We start from the raw sequence: 12,557 nt of genomic DNA, 5'->3' as shown, positions 1-12,557 counted from the left end.
AAATGTTGTGTATTAGCAGCAAGTTATTGAATCATTTTCCTCAGAAACCACACAAAATGATTGACAAACATGTTTTTACAAACTCAGTGTTGGACTTGGATCAGCAGGATAAGCTGATGTTTAACCCTTTAAGGCCTACCATAGAACCAAGTCTGCCAGAGCTTTTTTATATTTTTACATGCTGTGGAGCCATTTTCTGGAGCATTTCAAGTTGCTATACATCAATACAACCATTATAGCCCAGATTTTAATAATATGTATTCATTAAGTGCATAGTAATTACATAAATTGCAAAAAAGTGCACTAAACTACAAAAAAATTGAAAATTGTTTTTGCTTTTTTAACATATATTTGTAGTTAGAGAAATTTAAGAGGCTTATCCCTCAAAACTGTAAATACAAAAAAGTTGCACAAAATAGTTTCCCACCACAGGAAATTTATTTTGAGTGTCTTCATAGTTTTATTTTTGAAATACACCAATTTTTATACACTGCAGGATAAACCAAAATAAATATTAGAATGCAAATTTGCAAAAAAGCAGCATATGCATCAAAATAAACTATTTCCAGCAGTGCAATATGAGTCCTAAGCATCCCAGAAACGACACAGAAAGTCATAAAGTCAAAGATAACTTTTAAAAAGACCAGTATAGGCCCTGATGACCTGATAGTAAAAAAGACTACATTTCCGCGAAAATGACGTCACTTCCGGTTTCGGGCAGGTAATGGCGGAAATGCAAATGTTCGCGCTGACGTCTGTTCCAACGTAGGAAGTGTTATGAACAGCTGATCGAATCGGTAAAGCGTGTTTCTGGAATATTATGTTTTTGTTCCTGCAAGCGCTTTTTATGCAGTTTTTGCAAAGCTTTATGTGGAAGGAAACCGTGACCGAGGACAAGCTGATGGCATGAGATGTAAGTACAACTTCTCCAGTTTCATATGCAAAAAAAATTTTTGCGCTAGCTTACGTGGTTGCAGTGCTACTGGGATTTAAAAATAGTTACGCAAAACAGAGCGTGCTCGCTCCGACCGGCTGTAAAGGGTTAAAGGCATTTGAGTCTCGCTGTATGAGAGTCCAGTTATTACTCAATGTCTGTGAAGGTTCTCAGTCATCCAGGTCATCGTAGTCAAAGGAGCTTGCAAAGAAAAGCGTCTGGACTTCTTTAAGTTACTTGAAGACGTTTCACCTCTCATCCGAGAAGCTTCTTCAGTTCTAAGGTCAAATGGTGGAGAGTCCCAGATATAAACCTAGTGGGAGTGACCCCCACAGAGGGACAAAAGGACCCCCTGATGATCCTCTAATCACCTGAGCCAAGGTGTGAAACTGGGTGTGGGACCCAATCAGCAAGAGTTTCGGGTGTGTTCATTGTGAAACCTGGCCCCACCTTGTCATGCGAATTCCTGAGGTCAGATGGCCCAGGATGTGAGTGGGCGTTAAGGCGTCTGGGAAGGGATCTCAAAACTGGATTATAGATGGCAGAGAGTTGGGGTCGTAAACCCCCGCCTCTGTTCAAAGATGGTCGCTCACAGTGGACATAGATGGCTTCTTTCACTCCTCTTTCAAACCATCTGTCCTCTCTGTCCAAAATGTGAACATTGGCATCCTCGAAAGAGTGTCCTTTATCCTTAAGATGCAGATGGACAGCTGAGTCTTGTCCTGTGGAGGTGGCTCTTCTGTGTTGTGCCATGAGCTTGTGAAGTGGCTGTTTGGTCTCTCCAATGTAGAGGTCAAAGCATTCCACGCTGCACTGTACAGCATACACCACGTTGTTAAGTTTGTGTTTTGTCTTTCGGGTGAACCAGTTTCTGTCTGAGTGTGTTGCTGGGTCTGAAATACACTGGGATGTCATGCTTGGAGAAAACTCTCCTGAGTTTTTCTGATACACCTGCTACATAGGGGATGACAATGTTGTTGCGTCTGTCCTTCTTATCCTCCCTCGCTGGTGTCTGGTCTTCTTTTCTGTGCCTCTTTGCTGACTTTAAAAACGCCCATTTAGGATAGCCGCACGTTTTGAGTGCTTCCTTTACATGTGTGTGTTCCTGAAGGAAAAAAGAAGGAAAACACACATGTAAAGGAAACACTCAAAACGTGCGGCTAAAAAAATGGATTTTCCTATTTAAATGGTTTTAATTCGAATAAAGCGATGTTGATTCATTCAATCCTGAATCAATTTTTAATATAAATGTATTTTGCCAGAATCTCAGGTTAAAGCTCCCAAAAGTATTTCAACAACAAGCAAACAGATAAAACAGTAAATGAGAGCAGCTAAACACACAAAGATGGAAACACAGAGCGTGGATCGTTCACTCGACGGCACGTACACGGACACGTCGTCGGGCTGAAAGTAGACAGCTCATAGATCCTGAAGCTGCAGGTTTCATCTGTCTCCAACCAAAACTGACTGAACCAGCAGCAGAAGAAGATCCAAACTACGCTTTACGTTTGATGAACATCGTCATGAATTCTCTCTGATTTTGACGTTTACTTCCTGCACAGCTCTCTCTCTCTCACAGTGTACTTCAAGAACAGTTTACCTTCAAAAATCTGTTTCCTGCATTATTCACTGCTTATTACGCACCAGTCTGCTGTTGTGTTCACTGCTGTCGGCCTCCCAAAACAAAGCCTCATTTCTGCTGTTCAATACTGAAGAAATTTAAACCTTTTAAAATGATGACAGATTACAAACTCTCAGCTGTGTCTGTAATCAAACCTCTGTAACTTTGCTTCACTTCAGCAGCATCAGCTCATGTTCACATGTTGATTCATGGTTTGCTTCAGTTTTTGATGGACTGCAGAATATTTTGAAGGTTATCTGCTATAAAAAGCCAGAACAGGAAAATCTGCTTCATGTGTTTCTGTTTGATCCTCAGTGACTTTGACACAAAGGCCTCTGCTGTGATGATCACACCTCTGATCAAGTCTCACAGTGTCAGCTTTGTTTTTATACATATGGATATGTGCTGATAAATGATCAGAATTATAATATTTCCCACTGTCTGCTGTGTGCTGTGACCTTTGACCTGCTAAAGACAGTCAGCTGTGGATTATTCATTGTTGTGTCTGATACTTAGAACTGTGAGGAAGAACACTACACAGTTAATCAGGGTCCCCTCTCTCTGAATCAGGAAAGCTGGGCAGGCCGCGTGTGGGCCGCGGGCCATACGTTGAGTCTCACTGTTTGAAATGTGAACATTGTTCTGCTGCAGTCAATGGACTAAACCAGAGAAGAAGAAAACAGACTTTACCATGAAGATCCTCAGTGTGGATCAGTATAATATCAGCCTGATGTCTGCAGTTTAGTGTCAGCACAACTTTCACATCATATTCATCTCAGCACAACTAAAACATGCTGACTGACCCCAGAGTTTCAAGTCCACATCCTGGACTCTCCAGGAAACCACACAGATGCTTCACTCCTGGATCCTGCAGCTTGTTGTTCCTACTCAGGTCCAGCTGTCTCAGATGGGAGGGGTTGGACTTCAGTGCTGCTGCCAGATAATCACAGCTGATCTCTGACAAACCACAGCCCTCAATCTGTATAAAGAATGAAAGATGTAAGTTTATTAGACAAAGTGTGAGCTTGAAATCATTCAGTGTTTCATCATCTGTTCAGAGCTGAAGAAGGTTCAGAATGTAGAAGTTTAGAAAATGGAAACTCCAAACAGCTGAAGCCAACAGGAAGCAGCTTCAAACAAACACAACAAGAGAAAAAACTCTGAATGTTTCATATTAAAGTCGTACATTTATCATAAAAACAGGACAAAGACTTGAAAAAGTCGTGTTTTTCCTTCCAGGAACCACAAGGCTTCACTTTTAAAGGTGAAGTGTGAAAGAAATGGACATATTTGAAGTCCAACACCTTTTTCCAGTCACATTATTAAAGCAGACAAACTACAAGCTCATTTTCATTCCAACAAGTCATCTTCTGACCTGGACTAACAACACTGGTCTCTATGTGCAGCTGGCTGTGAGACCAGTGCTCAGGGAGCGTCTACAAAGTGCAACACTGAAAGAACATCACACACTCATTTGCTTCCATCATCCAACCTGAAGAGGAAACAGAGACGCCTCCCCTTCAAAGTAAAAGCTGCTCCTTTTGGACACAGTATCAAAGAAAGTCTACAGTATAACATAGAAAAGACAGAACAAAGTTTTGGTTGTTTTTAAATTGTGCACAAATGAAACTACACTAAGCTCAATTATGTGACAGACATTTCATCCCATGTCAGTTTGGCCTCATCCTGGGCCCAGGGGCCACACACAGCTGGGCTCCATCCAAGAGACAGGAAACAAACCAACACAATAATAAAAAGCACCATGTGATCTTCTTACATCTTCAAGACAAACATAGTAAAAACATGAGCATATTTGTTTCCTGATAAAATGATGTGACAGGTAGAACAGAGTAAAGTGGTGGTGTTACAGCCTTTCTCCCCTCTGCTGCCGAGGCTGTTAGTCTCTCCCAAACTCAGCTACAGGACTTCCAAATGAATGAAAGCAGCAGAAGTGGCTTTACAAATGAAAGAGGAAGAGGAGAAGAAGAGGAGAGGGAGGCCACCCTGACCATCACTCCAGCTGAAAACATCACACTTCCATTAAAGTTGGTGAGAAAATGTTGAGCAGGATGAGCTGCTGGCTAATCTGGAGGCTGTAGCAGCAGCTCACAGTCACAGTGGATTTCCACTCATGAAAAAGCTCTGGCTGCTTCATTTCTCATCTCATATCAGAGACTTTAAAGCTTCACTGAAGCTGTACTGTGATGCTTCCATATCCCAGTGAGGCCTCCATAATGATTTCAGCTGCTCTGTACACACACTGTGTGCCCTGTATGGCTCAAAGTCTCTGCAGCCTGTTTTTATCTGCTATCATCAGATCTTCATCATCCTCATTCACATCCCTCACACACTCTACAGCCTCATCAGCACTGACTTCATCTTCACTGACTGATGGAGCACAACATGAACCTGTGGAGGCTGAAACACTGTCCTGTCAAACATCTCCCCGTCACCACTCCACTTCTGTCAGCCTTTAAATGAACCCTGCTCAAGTCTGTCACTTCTGTTTGGAGCCAAAAGAGGTTAAAGATTACGCCACTACATTCTTGTCTAGAAAATATTAAAAGTGTATTTGGTGACACACAAAAAAGGGTAAAGTTTAAGTATAGTTTGGGTCCACACATGTCCAAACCCTGGTGTGTAGGCCTACTTAGTATTGAGAAAAGCCCACTAAAAGAACGCCCACCAGACCAAAGCAATGGTTTTGACTTGATCAGCATTAACCCCGCCCCCTGACTTTGATGGGTGAAGCTGACAAATAAAATGTATTTATGAACAGCGATGCAGGGCCAGGAGTAGCAACGTGAATTAAATAAATACATCATTAAATAATTCATTAAATGTGTCAGTAAAACAATTAAAATAGAAAACAAACCAATAATTGATTAAATATGTAATTAACTAATTTGAATTGTACATAAATAAATAATGAATTATTTTAAATGAAATTAACTGATAATTCATTATGAATATATATTTTAATCAATTACTAAAATAAATAATTCATTAATGATGTATTTATTTAATACAACCATAAAATTATTGCTAGTTTAATCAAAAATAAATTTAAGACATCAATATTAAATAAATATTATATATAAATATATAAAATTATATAAATATATAAATATTAAATAAAAACTTTATAACTTACAGAACTTTTTTAGCGGCTTTGACCACTGGCAGCATCCTCAGAAGAGCCTCCTCTGAAGCAGAGTATTTCTTCAGGTCAAACACATCCAGATCTTTTTCTGATGACAGTAAGATGAAGACCAGAGCTGACCACTGAGCAGGAGACAGTTTATCTGTGGAGAGACGTCCTGAACTCAGGTATTGTTGGATCTCCTCCAGCAGAGAACGATCATTCAGTTCATTCAGACAGTGAAACAGATTGATGCTTTTCTCTGCAGACAGATTCTCACTGAGCTTCTTCTTGATGTACTGAACTGCTTCTTGATTGGTCTGTGAGCTACTTCCTGTTTGTGTCATCAGGCCTTGCAAACGACTTTGATTAGTCTTCAGACCCAAGAGAAAACGAAGGAACAAGTCCAGGTGTCCATTGGGGCTCTGTAAGGCCTTGTCCACAGCACACTGGTAGAAGTATTTCTCTGAAGATTTTCTTGTTTGAAACACCTTCCAAGTTGTTTCTTGCTCTTCCAGCAGATTGAGTCCAGAGTTGATGAAGGTCAGGTGGACATGAAGAGCAGCCAGAAACTCCTGAACACTGAGATGAACAAAGCAGAACACCTTGTTCTGGTACAGTTGTTTCTCCTCTTTAAAGATCTGTGTGAACACTCCTGAGTACACTGAGGCTGCTCTGATATCGATGCCACACTCTGTCAGGTCTGGTTCATAGAAGATCAGGTTTCCTTTCTGCAGCTGATCAAAAGCCAGTTTTCCCAGAGACTCCATCATCTTCCTGCTCTCTGGACTCCAGTGTGGATCTGTCTCAGCTCCTCCATCATATTTGATCCTCTTGACTTTGGCCTGAACCACCAGGAAGTGGACGTACATCTCAGTCAGGGTGTTGGGCAGCTCTCTTCCCTCTCTGGTTTCCAGCACATCCTCCAGAACTGTAGCAGTGATCCAGCAGAAGACTGGGATGTGACACGTGATGTGGAGGCTTCGAGCTTTCTTGATGTGGGAGATGATCCTGCTGGCCTGCTCCTCATCTCTGAATCTCTTCCTGAAGTACTCCTCCTTCTGTGGGTCAGTGAACCCTCTCACCTCTGTCACCATGTCGACACACTGAGGAGGGATCTGATTGGCTGCTGCAGGTCGTGTTGTTATCCAAAGGCGAGCAGAGGGAAGCAGTTTCCCCCTGATGAGGTTTGTCAGCAGCTCATCCACTGAGGTGGACTTTCTAGGGTCAGTTAAGATTGTAGTTTTGTGGAAGTCCAGAGGAAGTCGACACTCATCCAGACCATCAAGTATGAACACAACCTGGAAGTCTTCAAGCCTGCAGATTCCTGATTCGTTAGTTTGATTAAAGAAGTGATGAACAAGTTCCACCAAGCTGAACTTTTCCTCTTTCAGCACATTCAGCTCTCTGAAAGTGAATGGAAATATGAACTGGATGTCCTGGTTGGCTTTGTCTTCAGCCCAGTCCAGGCTGTATTTCTGTGTTAAGACTGTTTTCCCAATGCCAGCCACTCCCTTTGTCAGCACTGTTCTGATTGGTTCGTCTCTTCCTGGTGAGGCTTTAAAGATGTCTTCTTGTCTGATGGTTGTTTCTGGTCTGTCTGGTTTCCTGGATGCTGTTTCAATCTGTCTGACCTCATGTTCCTCATTGACCTCTGCAGTTCCTCCCTCTGTGATGTAGAGCTCTGTGTAGATCTGATTCAGGAGGGTTGGGCTTCCTGCTTTAGCGATGCCCTCAAACACACACTGGAACTTCTTCTTCAGTTGGGCTTTAAGTTCACGTTTACAGAGTGGAGCAAATATTTCTGAAGGTAAGAAATTCAGAAACAAATATTATACAATAAATATCCTAGCCTTTCAGTACCCTGAAAGGATGAATGTCTATTGGTCCATTTCTTGAGCTATTAGGAAAGATCAATATTCAGTCTTTAGAGAAATTCTCTTACTGCTCTGCAGATGGTCAGCCATCTCATGCTGCTTAAGTCTCCTCAAGAAGTGGAGTGTGATCTTCAGAAATGCTTCTCTGCAGCTCTTTCTTTCATCTTCATCCTCACCTTCAAACATCTCCTCATCCTCCATCTGGCTCTTTAAAGTTTCTGGGTGATCTGGACTCAGAAGCTTCTGGATCTTCTTCAGCTCGTTCTTCACAAACATGGTGATGTTGTCCTCCAGCCGCTAGAAAAGAAGACTATATGAATTACCCATTGGTAAATGGACTGGTTCTTATATAGCTCTCTTTGATACTGTGTGCACACAAATCAGTTTATACAACATGCCTCATTCAACCAAGCACATTGTTCTATGCTTAAATACTTTCTTTCACACTCTGATGGATGCATCAGAGGGCAGCTTGGGTTTAGTACGTTACTCAGTACATTTGCCAGCCAGGGTTTGATTCACAAACCTTCTGACTAGTAGCTGACCTGCTCCCCTCCTGAGCTACAGTCACCCCAATCTGACTGAAATCATGGAGCCCAAACTCTGATTTATGTTGGACACACTGACAATCCTCTGGTCCACAAAGTGCAGCATAGAGGTGACTGAAAAGAACAAATGTAAACGTAGTACTACAAACCATAACCACAGAGTCCAGGTGTGTTTGATGTTGCTGTGCAGACTGACCAGTGGAAACCTCTGCTCTCTCCTGGTCCACTCTGTGGAGGAGTAATGTATAATTAGCTCATGTTATGTCTGTCCACACACAGACACAAGCTAAAGGTCCATGAAGTGATGTTTGGATGGGTTCAGTCAATCAGATGACTGTCATGGTGAAGCTTTGCTAGTCCTGCTGATCCCACTGAGAATTAACAACTCAGTTCCAGATGTCTGTAGTTTTCTGCTCAGTTTCTTTAGTCCCAACAGCTCTTACCATCTCCTGCATAAAGCTTTCCCTCCATGCTCAGATGCCCTGGAACAAGGTGCTCTCTTTATATCAGTGACTGGTTTAAAGTGCCAACTTGCAGTGCTCGCCAAACTTTGTGTCAGCAAAAGTAGTTCTAATGTTTCTTACATTTATTATATTTTTTACATTTTTACACACAAACCAATGAACGCAAAAACATAAACTTTTCAGATATTTTGTTTTACAATGTTACAAAACTCAGTTCACAACTACACAGTCTGATTTACAAGCAGTGTTGGTCAAGTTACTTGAAAAAAGTAATTAGTTACTGATTACTGATTACTTCTCAAAAAAAGTAATCCCGTTACTTTACTGATTACTTATTTTCAAAAGCAATTAATTACTTAGTTATTTAGTTACTTTTAAAAAACATGTTCACTACCTGAATGCGTGATAAATCAATAGACCTTTTGGGCCAATTCTATTTTTTCTGCATAATCCATCATATAAAAGTGAATCAAATGGAAAAGTGTCTTTTTAAGTGTTATTTGTTTATTACTTTTAATCTTAACTTTATAAACAGTTCATCAAACAAAAAGTTAAATTAAATTCAACAGTCTTTGACTTTAATAAATTTGTTTAACATTTGAACATATTTCTGCACATTACACCATGTTTTAAGAAAATAAAGGCTTAAACTGTATTTCTGCATACTCCAGCATATAACATAAATTATTTTTGTGTATATACACATCTTTTCATATAAATAAAGCAAAAAATAAATAAATAAAATAAATAAAATTAACAAAAACATCTTTTAACAGTTGGTAAAGTGCAGAGAGGCATAATGTTGAGATTACAAAAACAGAAAATGCTATTGCATGCTACATTCAGGCTGTTAATCCAGTCTCAGTTTGTGGCAACCCTGAAAAAGACCTATGTTTTATTGTTTTCTTTTGGACTGAAACAGTGGTTATATCGCATCAGCAGAAGTTTCTCAAACCTTCTATCAGACATTCTGTTTTTTTGGGGGGAAAGCACCAATCCACCTAAATTGAACAGCCGTTCCACTGGTGCACTGGATGGAGTTGGACTGTTGTATTTCATGTACATCTTTTTGAGATTTGGAAACTGATTCAGAATCTCAAGCTCATAGCCTGACTTTAAAAAGTCAGTTACCGCACTTCTTTTTCTGCTGAGAAGCTTTCTGTGGGCTGATTCTGAAATTCAAAAAAGTCAATTTTGGCTGGGCTGGCTGGGATTTGGGACACATTAGTGTTCTCAGTTGCAGGAGCTCCTTCACATACTCTCTCCTACGCTCATCTCTCAGCCAACGAAGTTTAAACTTGGGACAAGTGGCCGCTGCGAGAAGTCCTTCTTGGCTGTCCAGAACAGCATCAAAACGAGTCTTGAGGGCCTGTAACATACAATATGATGCAACTAAGAATAAAATTATTTTACTGTATAATTACCTATTGTCAATATTTTGTGGGCTTTACAGCTCTAAACCATCTATATTTTCTATTATCATGTATGTATTGTATGTATGTACTGTATGAGATTTAATTTTGGCTGAGGCTTTTGTTGATATTATGATTAATATTCATGATTAATGATGATCAATGTCCCTGATATTTAACAAGGGGTGAATACTTGGTCTTTTATTCTATCATTTTACTAATTGTACCCACTGCTTAAAACAAAGTATAACATCCACCCACTGTGAATGGTATAATAAATTTAACAAATCCACCCGAAGCAATTAATAATAATCTTACCTTTACAATGACATCTGGAAGGCTGGCTGTCATTCTAGAGAGGTCATCTTTCAGGGAAAGGGTCTTTGACATCAGGCTTGTGAGTGTTGGCAGTAAAGCCCCGTAGGTGCACTCATCCCCTTGTAAGATGTCCAGAGCCACTGTCAGGGGCTTCATCACAGTACAGTACTCTTTCAAGAACTGGTACTCCCTTTCATTAAGGCACTTGATTCCCAGTTTTACACACAGGGGATTAAGTTCATTCAAGGGAATTGTGATGATTCTAGAAATGGCCTCATACAGGGAATTCCACCTTGTGGATGTCGGTACCATTAGTTTCCTCCGACTGACTTCCTCCACCTGTTCAGAGGCTAATGTTGATCGACCACAGCGGCCACGTCAGTGAGGGGATCCTGGGGGTTTTCTGTCAATTTAACATTCTTGTGGCAGCGTGCTAGGTGCTTGCTCAGGTTGGAAGTGAAATTTTTCGACGTAGAAAGAAGTTTTCTTCCGATGCAGAGTGTACAACGTACGCTTGTGTTTTTGTTGCTTTTTAAAGAGTCAAATTCAAAGTAATGTCGGTATTTCCAAGTACTCGGCCCTGAAAACCTTAGAAATATGGTATCTAAGCAGATTCTTACTCTGGATGGTGTTAGGTATTTTAGTACCATGGGAGCATTTACTGGATATTGTTTTATAGTGACATTATGCAGGAAAACTCTGTCATTCAATAAGGCCCCTTTGTTTCAGTGTTTTTCTCTTTGACCCAAGAATTGATGTGTGAGAATCACAGGCTGGTACAAGGTTGAAATACCACAGAGATCACTCCCTCAGCTACATTAGTTTCTTAATCTTTTAGACGCCTGTTGAAGGCCAAATGGTTTGTTTCAGATTTCACTAATGTAAGAACTCTTCGTTTTGTGCCTTGAAAATATGTCGCTGAGATAATCACAATTGTAGCTGAACTAATAAACTACACAAAGGATGCTTCTTCACCCACGGGCAGGAAGACGCTGCCTTATCTTGGTCTGTACTGGTTTAAACTGATAATCTGCTGTCTCATGAATTTTACCCTCTATATAAACTGTTGTACTTGTGAATAAAGTTGAGTCACTTTGGGAAGACAATCTAAAGCAGTCTCTGTTTTCTTGTTCTCCCAAGCTGCTCCCGAGCTGCTCGTACTAACACGCTGAATGGCATGCTTGAATATTACTTGAGAATATATTTGACTGTGTTACAGACTAAGGGACATTCTCTGCTGATAGGTGAAGGTACATTCTCTGCTGATAGACGTCCACGCCTCGGAGGAAGCCGATCCACGGAGTAGGCCCTGGAAACAGTTTCCTTCAATTTTGGTGTCAGAAGTGGGATCCTGACGAAGGTAGGCACTTGTCTTTTTATTTTATAAGACTGTGTTATGCCTTTCTCAGTGATCCACATAGAAACGGGATACGCTGACGAGGCCTTCTTCAGTGGCCCACATAGTAACAAGTGGGATACACTGAGGAGCCTTATTTAGTGGCCCACATAGAAACACAGGAAGTTGCCTGTTGTTTTGTAAATAAAAGCAGAAAGGACACAGGAAGTTGCCTGCTGTCATAAACTAAGAAGTTGCTCACCAGCAGAAAGGACACAGGAAGTTGCCTGGGGTCATAAAACGAGAAGTTGCTCGTTAAAAAGTGAGAAGTTGCTCACTAAAAACATAAAAATTGCTAGCAAAAAATCAAGTAACCTCAGGTGTGCCACAGCAAAAATAAAAACTAACTTAAATCCTTCAAAGCGTCTAAACCCCTCTGGAAATCACTGACCATGGGTCAGAATAATTCAAAGACCTTAGACGGGTCCGATAAAAAATCAAAATTAACTGTAAAACCGAAAAAAATAAAATATAAAATCACAAATAGCGGCTCAGTACGACTCCCACTTCCGGTTACGTTTAACCCACGCTCGCGAATCAATGAAGACTTCCATGATTACGTAGCCAGAACATGCGGAAGTGCTTACGTGACTGATTTCGTCTCGAACTTAAGAACTATAACTTTAATGCATCCTAATGTATTTCCGGAGCCCTATCCCGAGCGATTATCGCCAGAAAACAGGTCAGTAGAAATGTTAAATACTATTTGTGATAAGGAAAGTAGGCTGATTAAAAAGTCCTGTAAAAAATATATGATAGAATGTCGTGATGTGACCAATCGCATGCTACCACTATGGAAAAAAGGACCCGAGCCAGACGTAAATGCTTTAAATCAAGCCAGTGCA

The sequence above is a fragment of the Astatotilapia calliptera genome, unplaced genomic scaffold, assembly GCF_900246225.1.
Source record: "Astatotilapia calliptera unplaced genomic scaffold, fAstCal1.2 U_scaffold_18, whole genome shotgun sequence".
Taxonomy (NCBI): domain Eukaryota; kingdom Metazoa; phylum Chordata; class Actinopteri; order Cichliformes; family Cichlidae; genus Astatotilapia; species Astatotilapia calliptera.
This window is presented reverse-complemented; position numbering follows the sequence as displayed.